A 25,407-nucleotide genomic window follows, 5' to 3' on the forward strand; every position below is an offset into this window, starting at 1 on the left:
CCAGAAACCAAAAACTTCTTAAAGTTTACAGTTGCCTGTTAGGGGTTTTCTGTAGGTGGGGATGGGAGGCATAGCAGAGCATGCATTTATTACAGCCCAGCATAAATATCAATATATATGCTTTGTGTGTGGTGAAGGGGTTCAGAAGAGGCCTCCCCAAGATGTGCCACTTTGGCATGTGAATTATTTTGAGCTGAAGGCAATGGAGACCTTGTTGGGCTCACAAGAAACTTTTATCTCTCCCTTATAGAATTTAAATTAAGGGCCTTGCCCATAATAAGAGTTATCACAGAAATAACTTTTCATAACCTGCCTACAAGGCAGACCATACTTCTAATTACTGAACGTCTGCCTTTCCTATGATCCTGCAAATGACCTTTCTCCTCTCTGAAGTCCCAAGATACCTCTTATGCTTAGCTCAGAGTGTCACATATGCCTCATTTTCCCTTTCTGTCTCTGAATCTCTCATGTATGTGTGGTCTCTGATTCTCTTATATGTGGGGTTCCAAATGTACATACTAGTATGTGATTAAATTTGCTCATTTCTCCCTTGTTAATCAGTCTTATATCTATTTGATTACTAAACTAGATGAATAAACCTAGAAGAATAGAGGAAATTTTATCCTTCCCCAAAATGGGAAACTCAAAGAAGCTGGCTATATAAAGTTTCCCTGGAGCTTATTTTAGGAAAAAGAATAATATTTAAGTGAACAGCTCAGAGAAGTAAAAATGTATCTCAAAGATGCAGCTGGAAAATAAGTTTCATTTGCTTCTTTCAAAACTCAAAAAATACTACATAATCTTTAGGGAAATATAAATATGAAATTTAGGGACAGGTTTAATGAGTTTTTTGTTTTCCCCAAAGGTTCTTGATGTGTGAGCAGTATTAAAATGGTACCAATTTTAGAAAATTCTGATAGGTAGCTATTGACTCTAAATATTGAAGCACACAGTAAAATCATATGCTCACAGATTCCAAGAAAATTTCAGGTTGTTATAGTGTCTTTTATTTCCTTTTATCTGCATGATGACTAACAGGTCATATAAGTTGTTTTGAAAACCACCTAAGATACTAAAAATATTTGATTATAAACTCTTTTACAATTTTCTTTGAATTTTCTTGTTGTCTTCACACAATGGTTGATTTATTAGAGCTGGTAATTAGGAAAATTACAAGTAATGAGAATCAACTAAATATTTTTATTTTAGTGGCATTGTCACAGCCTTAGGTGATTTCCAATGTACTTATTTATGCAATAATATCTTTTGATATTCTAGCAGTGCTGTTCTTAAAAATATTTTTATCATAATGTTGCATAAGATGACATTGGGGAGGGAAATAGTTATGAAGGAATCATTAGGATTTATAAGGTAAAAGTATATATTTGAAATCTCTTCATAATGCAGGTTACATAAATTTGAATTAAGTGACTTTTAAGAACATTGATTATTGATCTGATGAAGTATCAGATCCATTAGGTTTTTATGTAAATAAAAATTTTTAAATGCATGCGGTTATAAAAAAAATTCTTATGAAAAGTGCTTATGGTCTCTAGCATGCTGAATAGCCACTTTTCAACATCAAATGCCTTGGCCAAAAACACATTTTTAAATTAAGAACCATTTAAATTAGACAACTACTAAAAAAAAGCACTCCTGAAATTACTCAGCATGTACTTTAGCACTTCTATTACTTTAAAATGACCAAGACATTTTGTTTTAAATCCCTATAAACATGACTTTCATATTTTTTAACTGGCATGCCATTCTATGCTCTACTAATTATAGTATATACGCAGCTAAAAAAGAACATTATACTTTTTTTATTGTGGTGCTGATACCTATTTTTAAACATTTATAGGTGTCAAGGAACCTTATGTAGTAATAAGTTACATTCATAAAAACATATGCATCATGGAAATATGTCATCACTCTGAAAAGAAATGTGTTTAGTCTGTGCTGGGAATGAAGATTGAACCTGCGTCTTCATAGCTCTTTGTGACACCTCATAAAACTAGAGAATGTGCTCTCCATTTGTTAGACTTCCAATAAGTCATATTGATAAATTAATTAATGACCCATCCTTGCCTACATTGTAAGTTCCTTGAGGACAGGAAATAGCTATAGCTTATTTATTTTCATGTACCAGCTATTTCCTGCTTAATAAATGTCCAATGAATGGATGAATGCATGTGTCTAAAAGGAATAAAACATCTTTTCTATCAAAACAAGAGGACTATAGGCATTAGAAAGAAAATATATCTTTCCAAGGAAATATATTACATAGAATGTGTTTTAGAATAATAAAATTTTAGTTATAAGATTTTGCTGTGTGTTAAAGTGATTATATCTACACATTCAATACCACATTCACTCAATTTTTATTAATTTCAGAAAGTTTGTATATTACATTTTTTAAACTTGAGTCTCTTCCCCAATTTGAGACCTTTCATCTTTCAGTAGTGAGGAACTAGCCCTCTATTCACATAATTTACCTAATTTGGCACAAAGCCCATAGGTCTTTTTCACAGATCAACCCTACTTGGGAGTTGAAAGAGAAATTGTTTCTCTAAACTGTTTGACTCACTTGGTTTGGGCACTGAGTTAATTAGGCCAGAGAAAAGCACTTTCTCTCTGTAGCCACACCCGGGCTTGTTAGTTCCTTCATTGCTCTCATTGAGAGGTCAGGAAAGAGTGGAAGAATTCAGGTCTCCCTTGAAAGCAAGTCATTGCATAGGTCCTGCTCTCAGCAGGTCATTAGAGTCGCTGTTTTACAGGAAGGACAGCATGATAATCATTTCTAGCAAGTTAGCCCTTGGCACTACAGTACTATGATTAAGGGATGCATAAAGTCACTTGTACTTTGAGTTACCTCTCCTCCCCACCTTACTTCCTAGTCAATAAATGTGGAAGAATGAATGAGATGTTAAGAGTGAGGAACCACTATTATAAGAAATAAATAAATAAATCCTAAATCACCACAAATACATCAGTATGGAATAATTCCAACAGACCAATATCCCAAGTTTAAACATGTTTTTAATGTCATGTGAACTTTAAAAGATGCTTACGTTTCTTTGGAGCCAAGATAAATACCCTGTATTATGTAAATGTTTGCATTGGTATGAGATTTTTGCTAGAATTTAAACTAGCCTGGGGGACCCCAGCTGGCTTGAGCACAGGAATAGGAAGCAGGACTGAAGTAAGCTTTCTCACTGTGGATTCTTTCTCAGGTCACTAAACCCAGTAATTAATGAAGGATCAACACCCAGTGCCAAAAGTCAGGCCCTCTCTTGAGATAGCTGGGCCATGTGCTTTCCTAGTGCCAGTTCTCTTTGCCACCTGCTTCACATATAACCTACTGTTTTTGTTGCTACTGTTGCTGCTCTTTTGTTTTGGTGTTGCCTTTATTAGAGCACATTTTTATTGTTGTTCTAGATGTTTATTGGCTAGATATCATTTGAGAACCTTAAGTATCTGAAATATATAAGATGTTTAGTGGAAAATAGGATTGGCACCTGGCTGGTGTGCCTCAATGGTTGAGCTTTGACCCAGGAACCAAAAGGTTAAGGCTTAAGACACATGCCCAAGTTGGACACTCAATCCCCTAGGGCAGTGGTTCTCAACTTTCTTAATGCCCCGATCCTTTAATACAGTTCCTCATGTTGTGGTGACCCCCAACTATAAAATTATTTTCGTTGCTACTTCATAACTGTAATTTTGCTACTGTTATGAATTATAATGTAAATATCTGATATGCAGGATGTATTTTCATTGTACAAATTGAACATAATTAAAGCATAGTGATTAATCACAAAAACAATATGTAATTATATATGTGTTTTCTGATGGTCTTAGGCGACCCTTGTGAAAGGGTCGTTCGACCCCCAAAGGGGTCGGGACCCACAGGTTGAGAACTGCTGCCCTAAGGGGTGTGCAAGAGGCAGCCAATGGATGACGTTTCTATCTCTCTATCCCTCTCCTTTCCTCTCTCTCTAAAAAATCAATAAAAAACATATTTTTTAAAAAATAAAGAAAATAAGATTGGTAACCCTAACAGTAGTTCTCAACCTGTGGGTTGCGAACAATGAAAATACATCCTGCATATCAGATATTTCCATTATGATTCATAACAGTAGCAAAATTACAGTTATGAAGTAGCAACGAAAATAATTTTATGGTTGGGGGTCACCACAACATGAGGAACTGTATTAAAGGGTCGCGGCATTAGGAAGGTTGAGAACCACTGCTAGAAGGAACATTACTTATTAAGAGCCCAATAGATAGGAATTGCCCATAATAAAATAAATCCAATAGGCAAACACAATGCATTGCTGTGCAATAGTCCAAAGTAATTTTTAAACCCAGTGGACTTCAGTAAGGCACATCCAGCAAATATCATATCAATGAAGGTATACATGTGGGGATTTGGGAAGTGATCTTAACCCTAAGGTAAACCTGGTTTTCACCTCGTATACGCCGATGGTGCAGCTAGAAGAAAACTTGCAGCTGGTCAGGGCCCAGGCAGTCCTGGTTCTTTAATATTTTGATTTATTACCAGGTCTAAAAGAATTTCTAAAATAAGTGCCTGCTTATTGTTACATGGAAATATATTGCACACTCACTAGATCTTCTTAAAATTTCACAGCCACACTGGGAAATAAGCAAGCAGGATTCATTATCCCCACCTGAGCGATTAAGAATTAAGATTTGGAGAGGTTGTTTTGTGTTTTCCCACACTAGTAAACCATTATTCCTCACAGTCCATGCAGGCATAGCAATGAGTTCACTCCCCTGGCACTGCAGCTCTGTTCTGTTTATAAGTGAAACCCAAAGAAAGGATTTTTTCAGGTGCAGTACTGTCATGCATATTAAAGAGAAATACTCTGTCTCTGTTGGCAGTCGCCCTACAATTCTTAACGTTTGGTGAGGAGAGGCAAAAAGGATAATTCAGAGGCGGAGGCTCAGTTGTGGCTTCAGCAGTTGGAGGGTCCTACCTAGGCATTTCACTTCTCAGGACCTTGCTCTTCTCATCTGTAAAACGACAAGACGGTCAACACAAAATTGTGGCATTGGTTTGTGCCCTTCAGCCCCTCATTGCACCATGCTGTTTGGCTCCTGTGTTTAATGCATTCCTGATCCCTTTTAAACCTGTAAAGAAGTTGTTTTACCAAGAAGTCAGTAGATGGTACTAGCTTAAAGGGCTACTTCTCAGGAACATTTTGCATTTAAATTAATGTCTGAATTGTAAAATTTCAGTATGCATCAATTTGTTCATGATAAGAAAGAATACATTTTGTGGGTTAGCATGGGAGGTGTGACAGTCACCCAGATGTGCCACCCTGATTCTCTTTCAGGAATGAATGTGCTGCCCAGCTGGGGCAAGTGGTTAGTGTAGAGCCTCCAGCCTGCAGTTTTTTCAAGGTCAGCTTCAGCTGCAGAGTGTGGCTTCTTTACACAAGGTCCTGCCCTCCCTAGGTTACCTGTATCCAGTGATGAACAAATGAGTTTGTGTGGAAATATAAAGACTCAGTCACTTGGGTCACATGAGGGGACACTGACAGATAATCTCCCCTTAAAAGCTTACTTCCAGATGGCCAAGGTTTTGGTTGGCCTTTATCATGGCATATCAACTTCTCTCCACCTACCAATAATGGGCATCTGCACTATGCTGGGGGAGGGAGAATCGAGGAGAGGAGGTGCTATGAAGAAAGACAAGGTGCTAGAAATCTGTATTCAAAACTCATTTGATGCCTAAGTATGAGAAACATTTGTTAAAAGGGCCACATCAAGAAACAGATAAAGCAGGAAAACAAGGACAAGGTTGTTTTCTGAGGAAAGTATCTAAATGTGGAGGTCCCAAGAGACAAAGATTTTGTAATGGCTGAGATTCATCTGGGGGTCTTCAGGAAACATCAAGCTTAGAATAGTCTCTGGTTGGCCTCCTCTCATCCCAAGTTTCTGTTTAGGATTCCTACAACTCAATAAGAAAAAGAAAAATAATCCAACTTAAAATTAGTTACTTTAATCTATTTTAAAAAAATTCAAATAGACATTTCTCTAAAGAAGCTATTCATGTGGCCAGTAAGCACATGAAACATGCTCAACATCATTATCCATTTGGGAGATGCAAATGAAAACCAGGATGAGACACCACTCCATACCCAGTAGGATGGCTAAAACCAAGGAGAAGAAGAAAAATAATGAGTGTTGAGAAGAATGTGAGAAAACTGGAACCCTCACACAAGGCTAGTAGAAATGTAAAATGGCGCTGCCACTTTGGAAAAGTTTGAAAATTCTGAAAATAGAAAAATATAGAGATACCATGCTTAACTTTATCATGACGCAGCAATTTTTCTTGATATATATCCAAGAAAAATAAAAGCATACATTCACACAAAAACTTGTACATGAATGTTCATAGCAGAGTTATTCATATTAGTCAAAGGGTAGAAATAACCCAAAAGGCCATCTATTTTGTGTCCACACAATAGAATATTATCTAGCAATTGAAAGGAGAGAAGTACTTAAACATGGTATAACAGGGGTAAACATTGAAAACTTTATGCTAAATGAAAGGAGACAATCACCAGAGATCACATGTTGTATGGTTCCTTTTAATTAAAGTCCAGAATATGAAACTCTGTGATATCAGAATGTAGACCAGGATGCCTAGAGCTGGCAGAGCCCGGGGGAAATGCAGAGTGAATGCTAATTGACAAAGGATTTTTGATGGGTGATGAAAATGTTTTAACCTTAGATTGTGGTGATGTTTACACAACTCTTTGCATACATTAAAACCATTTAATTTGGTGAATTTATAATGTGTAACTTATATCTCAATAAAAATGTTTTAAAAAATCAGACAAGGGCTTATGCACCTTTGTCAGAAGATGATGGGAATTTCAAAACTTACTGAACTTCTGAAATCTTTTGGAAACATTATGAATCCTTTATGAAATTTATGTATGCATGTAATCAAAACATCCTGATGTATAAATCAAACATTTTAAAATTTAAGTGAAATTAGATTGAGTAAACTCAAAATGAAGTTAGGTCTGTCAGAGTGATATGATACCACTGCAGAGTTATTTGACTATCTCCATTTATCATGTTAAATTGCTATAGCTTCTTCTGAATTTCTTTTTAGGTATGCAAAATTATGCTGGGCAATATTTAAGTAGTAAGAAAAATATCTAGCAGTTACAGTAATAGATGGATAGCCATCTATTGTTCTTTAAACTGATGGTGATAGATATACCTCCATTAATATAATAAAATCATTTCATAATGATTTCAATGCACCAGTTGAACACAGAAAACAACCTTGATTTCTTGTCCAGTGTCCTTTTAGACCTGGCCTGGAGACTTGTATTTTCCTTCCACTTAGATGACATCTTGAGTATTCCCATAATAAAAACTCATGCACTCACGTTTAGTTATAGATATCATCTCATTTTATCAACTGAAATATCTAATACAGGGTCATAATAAAAATTGTAGACTTATGCTAGTTAGTTCTCATTTCCCCTCACAGATCAATACTTCATTGTGCATGGAAGCCAGTACAAGGAGGTGGTATAGACATATCACCCTTCCAACCTAACCACTACCTGATATTTCTGATTCCCCCAGGATCAGAGACATGGATTAATTTGAAATCCTCAGCCATGGGAGCATGAGGGGACTGAAATTGCACTCACATTCTGCTCACCAACCCATGTGCCCTGTCATGGGGCTGTGTCTATTGGGAAGAAGAGGCACCATTCAAGTTGCCAGATGGTTGGCATCTGTTCACAAGCTGTTTGTTTGTCCATTGGGTCAGGCTACAGCTACCTCAAGAGAGCACCATTTGTTATCATTCAAACTAGGCAATTTTGAACATTATAAAGATGGAACTCCTCTATTCCACCACTTAGATACCAATGACCAAATCTTGGGGAATGTCTTTTCACTTAATATGAAGACATTTTCCCATGGGCAACCAGCAGCCTTGATCATGCTGTTTCAATGACTATTTCACATGGTACCTCTGACTACATACACCCTCCCTCCACTTGTCTAATCATACCTATCCCTTCAGTTTTCATCTCCTCTGTGAAATGTGGCTCTGACTGACTTGGTATACTCATCCCTCTCTCCTTTGAAAACCTAAAGCATTCAGTACCCATTCACTGGGTACTTTTCTAATGATATGCTATGTTCTCTCCCATCCTTTCTTCTGTCTTCTCTTTCTTCCCTTATTCCTTCCCTTCCTCCCTTAAATCCTTTCTTTCTTTTTTATCTCCTTGGTTTTTATTTCTCTCTCTTTTTTTCTACTCTTTTACTTCTATGTAATAGATGTACTTCATTTTAAAAGTCAAGTGGTATAACTCTTCTAACTAAAAAGAATAGTTCCCTACTTCCCACCTCCTAGTTCTATGTCTCAGAGCAATGACTTTCTATTGAATTGCCTGTCTTCTGCAATTTACCTCCATGTTTCTAAATAACTTGCATAAATTGCTATTTTTAGACTTTCTTTTTCAAATCTATATATTGTCTGCTTACTTCCTTCTAAAAAAAAGACTAGGATTTAGTAGTCTTATGTCAATGCCAATATACATGCTTCTCCTTATCCTATCTTTCCATGATAGTTTAATCGGATTTAAAATAGATATTTATTGTTTGCATTGTTATGTTTAAGTCAAATTTTTCCACATTGGGTTTTATTTAAAAAAATGCTTGCATTTCCTTTCTTGTATAATGTTCAGTTTTTTCTGGTTTTAATACTTGCCTCATTTATTTGCTTTTATCTATAACTAGAGGCCCGTTGCATGAAGATTTGCACAATAGGTCTTCCTTCCCCTGGCCGCCACACCGGTTTTCCTCTGGCACTGGGGACCCAGGCCTTTGGTCCGGCCACAGCAGCGAGGCTTGGCTTCTCCACTCCGGCTGCAGCGGAGAAGCCAAGCCTCTTCAGTCTTCAGTTGTCTTCAGTCTTTGCTCTGTGCCTGCATATGCAAATTAACCACCATTTTTGTTGGGTTAATTTGCATACTCATCCTGATTGGCTGGTGGGTGTAGCAGAGTGACACCAATTTGCATGTTTCTCTTTTATTAGTGTAGATTAATGTGTCCTTAACCTGTCTGATTGAATTCTAAACCCCTATAAATGCAGTCAGGCATACTGGTTTTATGACTTTCTTGGTGAAACCCCTCTGGAACCCTCTGCTTTCCCATTCTGATCTGGACCGCTTGCTCTATTAGCCTCAGGACAGTTATTTTTCTGGGACTTTCCTTCATCTTCATCTTGGGAATTCCCGTATCTTCTCTCCCACATTGTATCCCAGTTCCTGAATAATTTGTTTTCCTCAATTTGTGCCCTTTATTGTAGCACATATGTCAGTATTCTTCCAAGAAAATGAGTGTGTCTGGAGTGTATGTGTGTGTAGTGTAGTGGGTAGGGATATAAATCTATTTTGAAATTTTGTTGCTTGTCTGTAATGTCTTCATTCTATCTTCATACTTGATTTGGCTTGGTATAGAATTATATGTTGTGAATAATTTTCTCCTAAAATTGTGAAGGTTTTGCTCCATTGAATTTTAGTTTCAGGGAGGCTAGTGTGAGAAAATGTAAATGGATTATTTTGAATATGTGCTCCAAACATTAATCAAGTTCTCAGTAAATGCAGCAACTATTTTAAAATCCATGTCTGGAGTTCTATCAAATTTTCTTTTATTATTTTCTACCCTCTGATTTCTCAATTTGTGAATCTCTTATTGTCTGCCTATTGAATACCCTAATGTGATCCTCTAATTTTCTTACCTTTCCTCTTTTATTTAAGATTATTTAAGATATGCTCTAACTTATTTTTTGTTCTTGTTTAAAATGTGAAATCTTCTTTTTTAAATATGATTATATATTTTTTATGTTCTTGTTTCCTTTAAGATTTTTTTCCATTTTGGATTTCATATTTAATAATAGCAGCTTTTCTCAAAACACTGGCTATCACTCCATTTCAGAGTGAAGTTCTAAAAAGTTGAGAATAAGGTATGAGAGACCAGGTTCATGTATTGCCAGTATTTGCTTTCAGGCTAGTAAATTCAGCTAAAGTTGGTTCTCCATTCTCCTGCCAAGTAGACTATAAATCTGGTAGCTTGCAATCTGGGACCTCTGGGGAAGAGAGAAAGGCCCAAACATCTCACCATGTAGAATGCAGACAACCACATAATGCCTTCATTTTTAGGGCTGGCCTTCCTTCCATGGTCAGTGTATCTGGTGTCCACCAGTCTAGAGCTTCACTTTAATGGGACCCTTAGTAATAACCTTGTCAGTTTCTTATAGAATCAGGGGGGAAGCTGACCTGCTGTATGAATGAAAAAACACATTAGGGAATGCCACTATTCCCTACAATGTTTTAATTAATCCATCTGAGGTCAGGCACCTTCCTACCTCCTCCTTCTGAGCTGCCTGGTGCCTCCAGTTCCAGAGTCTTTTCAGGTTTCTGAGGTTACTCTTGGCTTTTCTCCATCAGATATGTAAACTTCCAGTACATCCAAATCTATGTAACTTACCAGTTGCCCATGACTCATCCATTTGTTTGTTCCTCTGCTTTTTATTCTTGTCATTTGGTGACTTTTGGGAGATAAGCATATGTATTCAATCTGACACATTTAGTCAAAATCTGTTTTATTGTTTCTTTCTAGCCATTTGTTCTTTGATCAAAATATTTTCTCTTCCCCTCACTTTATTCTTCCCAGTCTCAAATTACCCTGGAGGAGTGGCTGTGGTGTGCTCCAGGTCTGAGAAGTGAGTAAGAAAGTCATGGCAGGACTGGTTTCCAAAATGGAGAGGAGTGAGGGAAAAACTAAGAAAGATGTCCTGACCGCAGGGACATAAATCTGTGCTCAGCCAAATATGGGTATGAATCACACTCAGGGGATACTGGGTGGAGCTGAAGATGGGAGGCAGCTGGTCAGCAACTATGAGTCCAAGCTTTGGAAGAGAAAAAAGTGGGCCTTGTAGGGATTGTCTGGACCTGGTCAGGAGAGCTTCTCAGAAGCTGAGTAAATCCAGAGGTGGTCATGGTCACTAGCCCTGGTTTCACCATGAGTGGACATGTAGGTGAGACACTTGGAAAAACAAAAAGCACAAATGGTCTGCAAAATGGCTGCACTCATATCATAGCTACATGGCTTGCTAGTTGCTAGGCTCCCGGAAAACTTGTTTAACTCTCAGTTTTTCAACTGTAAAATGAGATCATTAGCCATACCTTGCTGTGAAGATTAAATATGTTAATATACATAAAGGCCTTAAAATAGTTTCAGGTATTTAGTAATGACTCACTAAATGAATGAGGGTGGGGAAGGCAGTCCGATCATACTTCCTGTCTGAAACAGTAGGTGCTCAGCAAGTCTTTTTCTAAACTAGATGAGTGAAATACATCTAGAGATAATCATGTGAGGCTACCTTTGTCTCTGAATTTTATGGTCAGCTTCTGTACTTGACAACAAGACATTCAAAGAATGATTTCCACAGTTGCTTTGAGTTGGAATAATTTGCCACATAGCACTTCAATCAGAGACGTACCATTTTAACACCACCAGATAGACAAATCATGACTGATTAACCAAGAGCTACGCCTTGTTTGGTCCAGTAACAACTCTGCCCCAGGCATGTCGGCACAGTCCTTCAGGACGCTGACTGATCAGCAAGGACCCAAATGGCTGGTAATTTCTAATTTATAAACACTGCTTGACGTAGGCAGTTGGGCACTCTGCCACCCTCCCATGGCCTGAAATGGCCCAACCACTTTTCAGTGCACTAAAGCAATTTCAAGTGACTTAATAACTCTTTACCCCCCTCTCTGCTGGGGTCCACAGACACCATTGGGTGAACACGTCTTCCAGTGGCCTCAGGACAAGGGGCTCAGCTTACAGCTTCATGGGGTTTCCAGCTGAACAATGAGTATATTATGAAGGTCCCATCTGTCAAAGTAATCAGAGTATAAAGAGGGAGATAATACAATTAAGCCTTTAAGATGTGTACATTTATCTTTAGTTTTTAAAAACTGATCTTCATTTGGCAAGAATTTCTTTGGAAAATAAGTAAAAAATTGGCATCCTTTCATACAAATTGAGATCTTGTCTAAAATGAGTGTCTAGATACAAAGATGAAAATAAGAAAAAAGCAGCTAGTACTACTGGGGGGAAAACAGATTCTATTTGTAAACTAAGTGTTTCAGTAAGACAGATACTAACTAGCTTGAGTTAAACACAATGTTTACTGTTAAGAAAATGAAACATTTCCTCTTGTTGATAGCATGAGAAGGCTACACATGAGAATAGGGAAGAACTGAAGTAATTCTTGATGATAAAAGAATGCTGTACTCTCTGGTCACTGTGACCCCTGGCAGTATCACCACTGGAATTTGGATTCCAGAGGGTCCCTCAGCAGTTTCCTTCCCTACTCAGGGGACCTCACGCAGGATCTAAATTCTCATTTTCAGCCTACTGGACAGCTGTAGTTACCTCCTGGGCCCCTGCTGTCTGAATCTGATGGGATGTGCCTTCGTCTGTCTGATGCCTTCTTTCTCATCTCCCCCAAAGTCATGTTTCACCTCCTGTCATCATCCATCTATACAGCAACTACACACAAGACCCACTTCAGAGCAACCATCCTCCCTCTGTGACCTAAGCCCAGGTTGCCACACTCAGGGAGCCATCCCTAGACCCTGCCAGGGTGTGGTCACACCATACTGGTTGTGATTTATCTGCCCCGGTTTTCAGTACATTAGCAGGAATCATTACCCTTTCTGCAGGAGAACTTTACCTCCTCTTCTATCTTCTCCATTCCTTTAGACAAAGCCAACAAGAAACCATCCAGGTGCTATGGTCTCTTCTTGCCTCTCTGGTGAATGAATTATTGGGTATTCGGGACACCTACAACCTTGTCTGAGTCTGTAAAGGCATTGAATGAAAGGCAGACACCCAGACATTCCTTAGTAACTCTGAATGCCATTAGACTGGTGTCCTTCCTGCAGAAGGTACCTTTGATCAAGGGCTCAACATTTTTGTCTAGACAAAATCCTGATGTGTTTTAATGGATCTGGCCTTAAAGGAATCTCAGGTTCAAGAAAGAGCACCACCCCAAGACCAACTCTAAAAAATATGTGTTCAAGAACCCAAATGGAGTTTTTGGCCATGTTTTGCCTGGCTAACATTAAGGGAAGGAAAAAAAAAGGATTTGTCTAGTCCTAGTCACATCTGTAACATTATGGCATTTTAAATCTGGGTTAACATTTACTGTGGTCCTGGTGGACTCTCCCTGCATAGAAACACTAAGGCTTCTGACTTTGAATAAGGTAGGAAATTCCTTCCCAGCAGTGGTATCCTGAGGAGACAACACTGGCCAAAGTCAATCACCTAAGCCTGAAGCAAAACTTTTCATGACCAAGACCACCTTTGGCCATCTAGACTGCTACTTCTTAGAAGAGCCATAGCAGACTTTGAAACTCAGGTTTTAAGGGATCAGGTCAATGGTTTAAAGCATTTCGCTTGTCCATCAGGTAAATTAGAAGCAGACAACTAGGAAAATATTGTGTCATTCATTCAGGACAATACGGTTACTCCAATCCAGAAATATTCTGTCCCTATAAGTTAAAGTAATAACTAATAAAATCACTTAGTAAAAGCAACTGACCATTAGGGTCTGTCCTCAGCCCTTTAAATGAAACTGATCCACTTTCTCAGCATGATGTAGAGATCATAGCATCCAAACTGTGAGCATCAGATTCATCTCAGATATTTGCTTATCTCGAGGCTTTCCCACTTGACTTGTTATTTTTAGCTCTTCAGTCTTCTGCCACTTGGGGATCCCAAAATCTTACTTTAAAGCCTCTTTGTATTTTGGCATTGCACTGGAACCTCTTTAGTGTTCTCTAATTTCAAGTTTTTGTTAGATGCTTGGTATTTCAGAAAGTTTTGGCTCCATGGGGCACCATCTTTAATTCCTATCCTGAAATCATGGGTAGGTTGACTCCCTTAAGCTCTTTGTTTCTTGCTAGAGAAGGATGATTATACATTAACTGCCTAAGAAAATGTTGCAATATAAGTGATCTTACTGTTTGTTTGTTTTTTTAACTTTTTGCTCTAATTGTGTCCCTTCTACACCTCCTTCCCCAAGCACTCATACTGTAAGCCAACTTCACTTTAGTTTTGGAGACTTCATTAGACATGCTAGTGCAGTCTCTTACCTACATATCCACATCCACACATGTTACACTACAGGCCCTGAATTAAGCAAACACACTCTCAAAAGTATCACTCTGTCTTTCATCTCTAATTCCCGCTTGCACTGTATTGTCTTTGTCATATCTGGATTGTATAATTCTTGGCCACCATTTTTCCCTGGGACAGGTTAATTAAGTCACTTCTCACTTATGCCATTTCCTCCCAAATGATTACCCAACCATCTTTACACAGCACTGAATTATGAAACAATCCTAGGAGCTAACACTGACAATTCAGTATTTGCTCTAGAGGACAAAATTAGGGGAGATAAGGCAAAATTACAGCAAGAGAAGTGGTGTGTTAATATACGGAAAATCTAGCCCTGTGCACTATCTTGCAATAAAGCTGGCTGTTGCAAAAACCATGAACTCAACACCAATGAATATATTTGAGTCAAGGCTGAATGACTAACATGATAAGAAGATTCTTTCATTGGAAAGAGATATACTAAAGAGCATCAAAGAGTCTTTTTACCTAAAAAATCATGTAAGAACAATACATTTAACTATTTATGTGTAGCAACATTAAATTCAGTTTTGTCTGAGGCATCGAAAACTGAGAGTGAACATACTAAGTGAGGTGAGGGGACAGACCCTCGAGAGGGACATGCTAAGGAAGTAAGACTGGTGCTGCCAGCATGGGGAATCGCCATAGCCAGCCAGGAAAAGAGAATTGTTGAAGAAGGGTGGTACTTAAAGTGCTCTGCTCCCATATTCTCAAGCCAAGTCTTTGTTATTCTCATCTCATCCTGAACTCTTCTTTAAAATAAGGCCACATTTTGAGGGAAATATACAGTTACCCAGGCAAATGTCTTGCGACTTAAAATTGCTAATGATAACAGTAATTAATTAGATAAGAGCTTTTGACAACTTTTAACCTCTGAAAGTGTTTCCTGACAATAACTATTGATGGTATTAACAGATATTATGAAAATAAGGAACAATTTCTATAACTCTGTTAAACAGGACATGTCTTTAGTCTCTAATATTTTTCCTGTTTCATCAAAATTTAATAGAGAAGGAAAGTGGCTAGCTTGGCAATGACCCATAGTATTTTGCTGCATTTGGTGTATGTTTTTATGAAAACAATTCATATTTGAAACAAACTTATATTTTATACAATACTATTTGTTCTGTTTATTTCACATAATAGCACACTTTAGTGTATTTTTAAAATTAGTATATGGAGAAAGATTTTATTTTTTATTTTTAACAGTTTTAACTGTTGATAATATATGTGTGTGTACGGGCATGTATGTATTTGTATGTATTTTAAGGACTTCTTTAAGTTTCTTCAACTTATCTCATGTTTTTGTGTAACTTAAAAATCATTAATAATATTCATGCATCATGTTAAATAGTTCAGATAAAATGCAAAAGCAAGAAATTGCACCTGATACTTGAAAGTCACTATTCCTGACGGCACTTTATCTTTTCTCATGCCCACATTGGCTTTTCTCCCGGCTCATCCATTCCTTAATGTAAGTGTTATAAATTACTCTAAAGTGCCATAAAGAATAATAAACATAAATCAATATTTTTTGGTTAAGAACTAGGAAATGCTGATCCAGCATAGGTTGATTATAGATGTCCTAAACCCATCATGTCTCTTGGTTATTTTATTGGACCAAGAGCATTTATGCACTGGAGAATACCTCTCTCTTTGCTTTTCTCTCTGACCATCACCTGGCTACTTGCTGTGACACCTCAGGAGGGATTGTGGGGAAGACATTATCCAGCAGTCTTAGAAAAGCTCCATTCTTTTTCCTTTTGGCCTCTGATCTTGGCAACTTTAGAAGAGTGGAGAGACATTCTCAGACAGAGTTAGACCACAGACCGGCAATATGTCAAGCTTGTCTGAGGAAAATTCCAGTCTGTCATGGGGGAAAAAAGCTTCATTTTCTTCTGAGATTCTGTGAATTAAGCAAAATCCCACTTATTTCCTTCTGGCTTGCAAATGTGACATCTGATCTAAATGGAATACCTGTAGGCAGCTTAATAGCAAACCGACCCATTTGAATTTCTGCTATCTTTGGAATTTTTTGATATGATCAGATGCTGCACCCTTGGATATAAAACCACATCCCAAACTCTGGAAATGACAGCTTGCCCCCACAGCCAAGTGATGCTGTTTATGTGGCATTGTTGTTATTTATTCATCCCAAAGGGAATGACTGAATGGCTTTGTGGTCTCTCTCAAGAAATTGCAGAGCTGTATAGTCTGAAATCTGCAAGCTCAGATGATCATCATTCTTGAGGAGATTTTAAAAGGTGGTTCTTTGGAAATAGCTTCAAGAGGTTGATAGAAATTAAAAGTAGTTTTATTAGGCTTATTGACTCACAGCCCACTTTTCATACTAATTGTGATCCAGTGTGCACAGAGAGAAGACTGCCTTTCCCCAAAACCTCATCACCCTCCAACCAAAAGTAACACCCTGTGTACCCACCTTTAAGGATATCTGCAAGCAGATTTCTCCCTAGGAAGAGGCACCTGCCTCTACAGTGTATCATGGGGATGAGGCTGGAGAGAATTAGATGAACTTCATTCCCCTAATCATCTCCCTCCCACTTGCCCCAGGCTGAAAAACTGCCATTAGTATTCATTTCTTTGAATTCTGGAAACTTAGGATTAATAGAGAAACAAATATAAATGATCTCTAAATACAGGGTATCCCAAAAAAGTGTATACACACTTTGAATAATTATTAATTCCAATGGGTTAAATTTGAAAAGAAAGGCACATCAATTGAGCTATATCATCTGTTAAAGTATGTATACACTTTTTTGAGACAGCTGTCTATGAAAAAATGCCAAACTGTACTCATAATAAGCTTAAAACAAATAATGTACCGATAAAATAAAAAAATATATACTGATAGCATTTTTTTCTTTTGCTAATGCGATTGGCAAAAACAAAATTTAGCACATTTTTTGGTGACTATTTAACAACTAAGCATCCTCATAACATTGTTGGTGGTGGGTACAACCCTGGTGGAGGGGAATTAGGAATGGTTTCAAACATACAAATGTAATCACTCTTTGATTTCAATAATCCAAATTTGGGGAACTGATCTTATAGTAAAAACTGCACAAGTGAATTAAAAGTACATAAAATTATACATTAAAAAACTCTAAATATCAAAAATTCAAAACAACTAAATTTCTATGAGTAATGAGCTAGTTAAATTAACTATAGTATATTTACACAGTGGAAAATTATACAGCAGTATAAAAGAATATAGCAGCTCTTTATATACTAGTATGGAACTGTCTCTAGAATGAAGACATAGAGCAATGCATATGTTAATACATTTGACTCTTGAACAACACAGGGGTTAGAAATGCTGATCCCACCACAGAAAATCTAAGTATAACTTTTGACTTCTCCAAAACATAACTACTAATTCCCTACCATTGACTGGAAACTTTACCCATAACAGTTGACTAACACATATTTTGTATATGTATTATTTGTGTGTACACACTTTAACAGATGATATCTCAATTGACATGCCTTTCTTTTCAAATTTAATCCATTGGAATTAATAATCATTTGTTGGGGAGCAAAAAAGACTTGGTTGGAAAGTTGTAAGGAGGACATTCTGATAAAAGGGAAGTGTGTGGAAGGCCGCCTGCCCTGTTTATCAGAATTCTGACTTCAGAGATATTTAGGAGAGTGTCGAAGGTGGCACCCCCTATTATTCTTTGACCTTTCCAAACAAGTCTGTGTAGGTGCAGACCCCCGGGTGTTTACTGGAATCCTTATGCTTAATCCCTTGATGCCCTTACCTAGAGGACAATGTAAACATGTGTCCTCTCAAGATTACTCACCCTACTGATTGTATCGAAAGATAAAAATTCCAATAAAGGCCTGGCGAGGCAGGCAATAGAGGCTGCCCTGGCCACTAGAGCCAGGGGTCCTTTAGCCCTCTCTTTCACAGTCAAACTATCTGAGTAATCTGTTCATTCCTCATTCAGGCGCTGCTGGTCAGTCCTGGCAATTACTCAAAGTGTGTATATACTTTTTTGGGACCCTATATTTAGAGATCATTTATATTTGTTTCTCTATTAATCCAAAATTTTCAGAATTCAAAGAAATAAATAGCTAATGGCAGTTTCTCAGCCGGGGCAAATGGAAGGGAGATGATTAGGGAAATGGGTCATTCCCGTGATACACAATAGAGGCAGGTGCCTCTTCCTAGGGAGAAATCTGCTTGCAGATATTCTAAAGATGAGTGCATAGGATGTTACTTTTGGTTGGAGGGGGATGAGGATTTGGGGAAAAAGCAGTCTTCTCTCTGTAGTCTTACAATAAAGTACACTAGAGAAAAGAAAATGCTAAGAAAATCATAAGAGGAAATACATTGCAGTTATTTATCGAAAAAAGTCTGTGTACAAGTGGACCCACACAGTTCAAAACTATGTTCCGGGTCAACTGTGTATGTATATATGGAAAGGGGGAATAATAATTCATTTTTATTTTTGCTTGGTATTTGTATAAAAATATATTGAATATATATATTTTTATGTATATATAAAGGAAATAATAGTGGTTATCTGCTGAAAGTGGTGAAGAAAACAAGATGGATGGGATCAGAGGCAAGAGTAAAGATTCTCAGTGTTAGATGCTTTTATTTTTTCACAATGTGAATGTGTACCCAATTAAAAAGTTTAAACTGGAGGTCATATATTTATATATTTATTTATGTATTATGTAAAGAAATTTTTATTTTATTTTACTTTTTATTTTAATTTAAATTCTTTATTGTTTAAAATATTACCTAAGTCTCCTTTTTCCCCCATTGACCTCTCCCTGGCCACACCCACCCTCCAGCACATGCCCTCACCACCCCCCCATCTGTCTCCATTGGTTATACTCATATGCATATGCATGAATACAGTCCTTTGGTTGATCTCTTACCCTTACACCCCCTACCTTCCCTCATAGATTAGACAGTCTGTCTGATGCTTCTATGACTCTGGTTCTATTTTTGTTCATCAGTTTACGTTGTACATGACATTCCACAAATGAGTGAGATCATGTGATATTTATCTTTCTCTGACTGGCTTATTTCGCTTAGCATAATGCTCTTCAGTTCCATCCATGTTGTTGCAAATGGTAAGAATTCCTTCTTTTTTTACAGCAGCATAGTATTCCATTGTGTAGATGAACCCCAGTTTTCTAATCCACTCATCTGCTGATGGGCACTTAGGCTGTTTCCAAATCTTAGCTATTGTAAATTGTTCTGCTATGAACATAGGGGTGCATATATCCTTTCTGATTGGTGTTTCTGGTTTCTTTGGATATATTCCTAGAAGTGGGTTTACTGGGTCAAATGGGAGTTCCATTTTTTAACTTTTTGAGGAAACACCATACAGTTTTCCACAGTGGCTGTATCAGTCTGCATTCACACCAGCAGTGTACTAGGGTTTCTTTTTCTCCACATCCTTGCCACACTTGTGGTTTGTTGATGATAGCCATTCTGACAGGTGTGAGATGGTACCTCATTGTTGTTTTTATTTGCATCTCTTGGATGATTAGTGACTTTGAGCATGTTTTAATATGTTTCTTGGTCTTCTGTATGTCTTCCTTTGAAAGGTGTTTATTTAGGTCCTTGGCCCATTTTTTGATTGGGTTGTTTATCTTCCTTTGGTTAATTTGTATGAGTTCCCTATAAGTTTTTGAGATTAAACCCTTATTGGACATAACATTGGCAAATATGTTTTCCCATTCAGTTTGCTTTCTTGTTTTGTTGATGGTTTCTTTTGCTGTGCATAAGCTTTTTGTTTTGTATATTTTCTCCTTAGTTTCCATTGTCCAAGGAGCTGTATCAGTAAAGATATTACTATGACAAATGTCTGTTATTTTTCTGCCTATGGCTTCTTCTAGAATTTTTATGGTTTCCCATCTTACATTTAAGTCCTTTATCCATTTTGAGTTTATTTTTGTGTATTTTGTAAGTTGGTGGTCTAGTTTCACTTTTTTGCATGTATCTGTCCAATTTTCCCTACACATTTATTGAAGAGACTGCCTTGACTCCATTGTATGCTCTTGCCTCCTTTGTCAACTATTAATTAAGCATAATGGCTTGGTTGATCTCTGGGTTCTCTGTACTCTTGCATTGGTCTATATTAGTGAATTTGAGCATAGTACCAGACAGTTTTGAGAACAGTGGCTTTGTATAATATTTTGATATCTGGTATTGTGATCCCTCCAACATTGTTCTTCTATTTCAAGATTCCTGAAGCTATTCGGGGTCTTTTTTTTTATTCCAGATGAATTTTTGGAGAGTTTGTTCTAGGTCTTTGAAGTATGCCGTTGGTATATTAATGAGGATTGCATTGAATTTATAGATCGCTTTGGGTAGTATGGACATTTTAATGATGTTGATTCTACCAATCCACAAACATGGTATATTCCTCCATTTGCTTATGTCTTCCTTTATCTCTTTTTTCAACATCCTGTAATTTTCTGAGTACAGGTCCTTTATCTCTTTAGTTAAATTTATTCCTAGGTATCTTAATCTTTTTGTTGCAATTGTAAATGGGATTGTTTTTTTTAGTTTCTCTTTCTGTGAGTTCATTATTAGTGTATAAAAGGTCATAGATTTCTGGGTGTTAATTTTGTATGATGACTTATTGCTGAATTTATCTATTAGTTCTAGTATTTTTTAATGAAGTCTTTATGGTTTTCTATGTACAATATCATGCCATCTGAGAATGACAATTTTACTTCTTCTTTTGCAAATTGGATGGCTTTTATTTCTTCTTCCTATCTGATCACTATGGCTAGCACTTCCAATAATATGTCAAACAGGAGTGATGAAAGTGGGCATCTCTGTCTTAGTAGTTTAGTTTTTCCCCATTGTGTATGATGTTGGTTGTAGATTTGTCATATATGTCTTTTATTATGTTGAAGTATGATCCCTCTATTCCCACTTTGCTGAGAGTTTTTATCAGAAAAGGTTGGATTTTGTTAAATGCCTTTTCTGTATCAATTGATATGATTATGTTATTTTTGTCTCTCAATTTGTTTATGTGATGTATCATGTTTATTTGCAGATATTGTACCAGCCTTGCATCCCTGGAATAAATGCCACTTGGTCATGGTGTATGAACTTTCTAATGTAATGCTGGATCCAATTTGCTAGAATTATGTTGAAGATTTTAGCATCTATGTTCATCAGTATTGGCTTGTAATTCCCTTCCTTTGTAATGTCTTTATCTGGTTTTGGGATTAGGGTAATGCTGGCTTCAAAGAAAGAGCATGGAAGTGCTCCTTCATCTTGACTTTTTTGGAATAGTCTGAGGAAGATAGGTTTTAGTTCTTCTTTGAATATTTGATAAAACTCCCCTGTGGAGCCGTCTGGCCCTGGGATTTTGTTTGTTGAAAGCTTTTTGATGACTACTTCAATTTTCTCCTTAGTTATCAGCTTATTGAGATTTTTTTTATTCTTCTTGATTGAGTTTTGGAAGGTTGTATTTTTCTAGGAATATGTCCATATCTTCTAGGTTGTTTTGTTTGTTGGCATAGAGTTGTTCATAGTATTTCTTTACAATCTTTTGTATTTCTGTGGGGTCTGTTGTTATTTCGCCTCTTTCATTTCTAGTTTTGTTTATTTGGGTCCTCTCTCTTTGCTTCTTGGTGAGCCTGACTAGAGGTTCATCAATCTTGTTTATCCTTTCAAAGAACAAGTTCTTGGTTTCATTGATTTTATGTATTGTTTTTTTGGTCTCTATGCCATTTATTTCTGCTCTGATCTTTATTATTTCCTTCCTTCTGCTCACTCTGGGCTTTTCTTATCGTTCTCTTTGTAATTATTTAAGTTGTTGAGTTATATAATTTATTACCAGTTTTTCTTGTTTGTTGTGGTAGGCCTGTAATGCTATGAACTTCCCTCTCAGGACTGCTTTCAATGTGTCCTATAGGTTTTGGATTGCTGTGTTTTCATTGTCATTCCTTTTCAGGATTTTTTAAATTTCTTCTTTGATCTCTTTGGTAACCCAATCATTGTTTAATAGCATGTTATTCAGCCTCCAAGTGTTTGATTTTTTATTGTTTTTATTGTAGTTGATTTCTAATATTATGCCATTATGGTCTGAAAAGATGCTTGATATGATTTTAATCTTCTTATATTTGGAGGGACTTTGCCTGTGACCCAATAGGTGGTCTATCTTTGAAAATATCCAATGTGTACTTGAGGAGAATGTATATTCTGTAGCTTTGGGGTGAAATGTTCTGAAGATGTCAATGAAGTCCATCTGATCTAGTGAGTCATTTAGGATTGCTCTTTCTTTGATGATTTTTTTTCTTGAGTATTTATCCAGTGATGTGAATGGGGTATTAAAGTCCCCTACTATGTTTGTATTGCTGTTGATCTCTCCCTTTATATCTTCCAGAAGTTTTTTTTATGTATTTGGTGCTCCTGCATTGGATACATATATGTTTACCAGAGTTATATCCTCTTGTTTTATAGATCCCAGTAGTATTATGAAGTGGCCCTCCTTATCTCTTGTTATGGCCTTCACTCTGAGTTCTATTTTGTCAGATATAAGTATTGCTACACCAGCTTTTTTTTTTTTCTTTTCCATTTGCCTGAAAGATACTTTTCCATCCCTTCACTTTCAATCTGTGTGAGTCTCTTGTTCTGAGGTGGGTCTCTTGTAGACAGCATATATATATGTATATATATAGTTCATGTTTTCTTATCTATTCAGTCACTCGATGTCTTTTGATTGGAGCATTTAGGCCATTTACATTTAAAGTTATTATTGATAGGAACTTGTTTGTAGCCATTTTTATTTTCTGTGCCTGTGTTCCTTCTTCCCTTTTTTTCCCCTTATTTTTACAACAGAGTCCCTTTAGTATCTCTTGCATTGCTGGCTTGGTAGTAATAAACTCCTTTAGCCTTTTTTTGTGTGTGTGAAGCTTCTGATTTTTCCTTTGATTTTGAATGATAGCCTTGCTTGATAGAGTATTCTTGGATTCAGTCCCTTGCTTTGCATCTCTTTGTATACTTCCTTCCATTCCTTTCTGGCCTGATGTGTTTCTGTTGAGAAATGATTTGACAGTCTAATGGAAGATCCCTTGTAGGTAACTTTCTGCCTCTCTCTTGCAGCCTTTAAGATTCTCTTTGTCGTTTACATTTGCTATTATAATTATGACATGTCTTGGTGTGCGTCTTTTTGGGTTCATGTTGTTTGGGACTCTCTGTGCTTGTATGCCTTTTTTCTTTTCTAAATCAGGGAAGTTTTATGACAGTATTTCTTCAAATAGGTTTTCTAACTTTTGCTCTTCTTCTTGTCATTCTGGCACCCCTATTATATGTATGTTGCTTCATTTCATATTGTCCCAAAGCTCCCACAGGCTCTCCTCCTGTCTTTTGATTTTTCCTTCAATTGCAGTTTAGATCGGGTGTGTTCTGCTTCCCTGTCTTCTAATTCACTAATTTGGTCCTCCACTTCTCCTAGTCTACTGTAGAAAGCTTCTGTCATTTTTTTTATTGTAGCTATATTATGCCTGATTTATTTCCTCCTGATTCTTACATAGGTTGTTGATTTTCTTATCCATCTGGTTTATGAACTGTATGACCCTTATTCTGAATTCTTTTTGTGACATATTGCATGTCTCTGTTTCATTTAGTACCTTTTCTGGTGATTCTTCCCTTTTTTTCCTTTGGGAGTTGTTCTTCTGTTCCCCAGTTTTGCTCTCACTGTAGGATCTGGTTTTAAGTGGCGCAAGAGCTATTACTACAGTTGTGAGCTTGGTGGCAGGTTGCACAGTTGCAGGCGGCAGCTGCTCCTCAGGCGGTTGCGGGCCAGCCGCTTCTAGTACAGTTGCGTAGTGGCTGCTCCTCTCATGGTCACAGGCGGTGGCTGCTCCTCGCGTGGTTGTGGGTGGTGGCTGCTCCTTGCAAGGTCGTGGGGCAGCTGTTACTCACACAGTTGTGGGCGGCAACTGCTCCTTGGGTGGTCCTGGGTAGCAGCTGCTCATGGGGTGGCTGCTTCTTGTGCTGCGCCAGCACAGCCAAGGGTGAACTTGAGGAGGGGCTGTGAAGGATTGAAGAAAAGTCAGACAAGAGAATACAGCTGGGGCTTTGTGGATCTCTCGTGCCTGAATGAGGACACAAAAGACCCAACCTGCAAGCCAATGCTTTATTTTATAGTCTGATTAAAACAAGGGTAGATTAACATGTATACAAATATTCTTGTTTTGGAAACACTTACTGCACCTCCCACAACCCATTAGCTACTTAAGAAGGAATTAGGGAGGGCTATAAGGTCAGGCTTAATTATGCTAAGATAGCTCTGCCCTCCAAGCTTGGATTTGTTTGTAGCCCAAAGCTTGACCCTAGAGCCCCTCCCTACAGCTCCTCACAATTGTGGGGCAGCTGCTCCTCGCATTGGAAATTTTTATTGTTGTAAAACATATAACATAACATAAAATTTCCCATTTCACTATTTGTATAATTAGTGAAAATAATTACATTCAAAATTATGCACCACCCTCATTATTATCAATTTCCAAAACTTTTATTTGTTTTTGGAACGCTGCACGTATTTGCGTGTCATCCTTGTGCAAGGGCCATGCTAATCTTCTCTGTATTGTTCCAATTTTAGTATATGTGCTACCAAAGTGAGCATTCCATAACTTTTTCATCACCCCAAACAGAAACTATGTAAGCATTATGCAATAACTTTTCATTCTCCCCTCCCCCAGTTTCTAGTTATATCAAATCCACTTTCTGTCTGTATGAATGTGTCTATTCTAGAAATTTCATATGAATGGAATTACACAATATTTGTTATTTGGTATCTGGTTTATTTCACTTAGTATAATGTCTTCAAGGTTTATCTATGTTGTACCATGTATCAGAACTTCATTTCTTTGTATGACTGTATTATATTCCATTATATGTATACTAGAGGCCCGGTGCACAAAATTCATGCATGGGGGGGTCCCCTCAGCCCCGCCTGCACCTCTCCAATTCAGGACCCCTTGGGGGATGTCTGACTGTCAGTGGGACATTCTTCTCGCAATGTGGGACAGCTGGCTCCTAACTGCTCGCCTGCCTGCCTGCCTGCCAGATCGGCCCTAACTGCCTCTGTTTGCCTACCTGATTGGCCCTAACCACCT

At 37.4% G+C, this 25,407-nt stretch overlaps 1 non-coding gene across 1 annotated transcript; it reads right to left on the reverse strand.

Moving 5' to 3' along the window:
• Positions 1–24,807: 24,807 nt before the first annotated feature.
• LOC139004545 (U6 spliceosomal RNA) lies at positions 24,808–24,914 on the reverse strand. The gene has a single exon (XR_011470423.1). It is a non-coding gene; the product is annotated as a U6 spliceosomal RNA (small nuclear RNA).
• Between the last annotated feature and the right edge of the window lie 493 nt (positions 24,915–25,407).

This window comes from Myotis yumanensis, unplaced genomic scaffold, assembly GCF_028538775.1.
Source record: "Myotis yumanensis isolate MYYU_CA2020_CCGP unplaced genomic scaffold, mMyoYum1.0.hap1 SCAF_2, whole genome shotgun sequence".
Classification (NCBI taxonomy): domain Eukaryota; kingdom Metazoa; phylum Chordata; class Mammalia; order Chiroptera; family Vespertilionidae; genus Myotis; species Myotis yumanensis.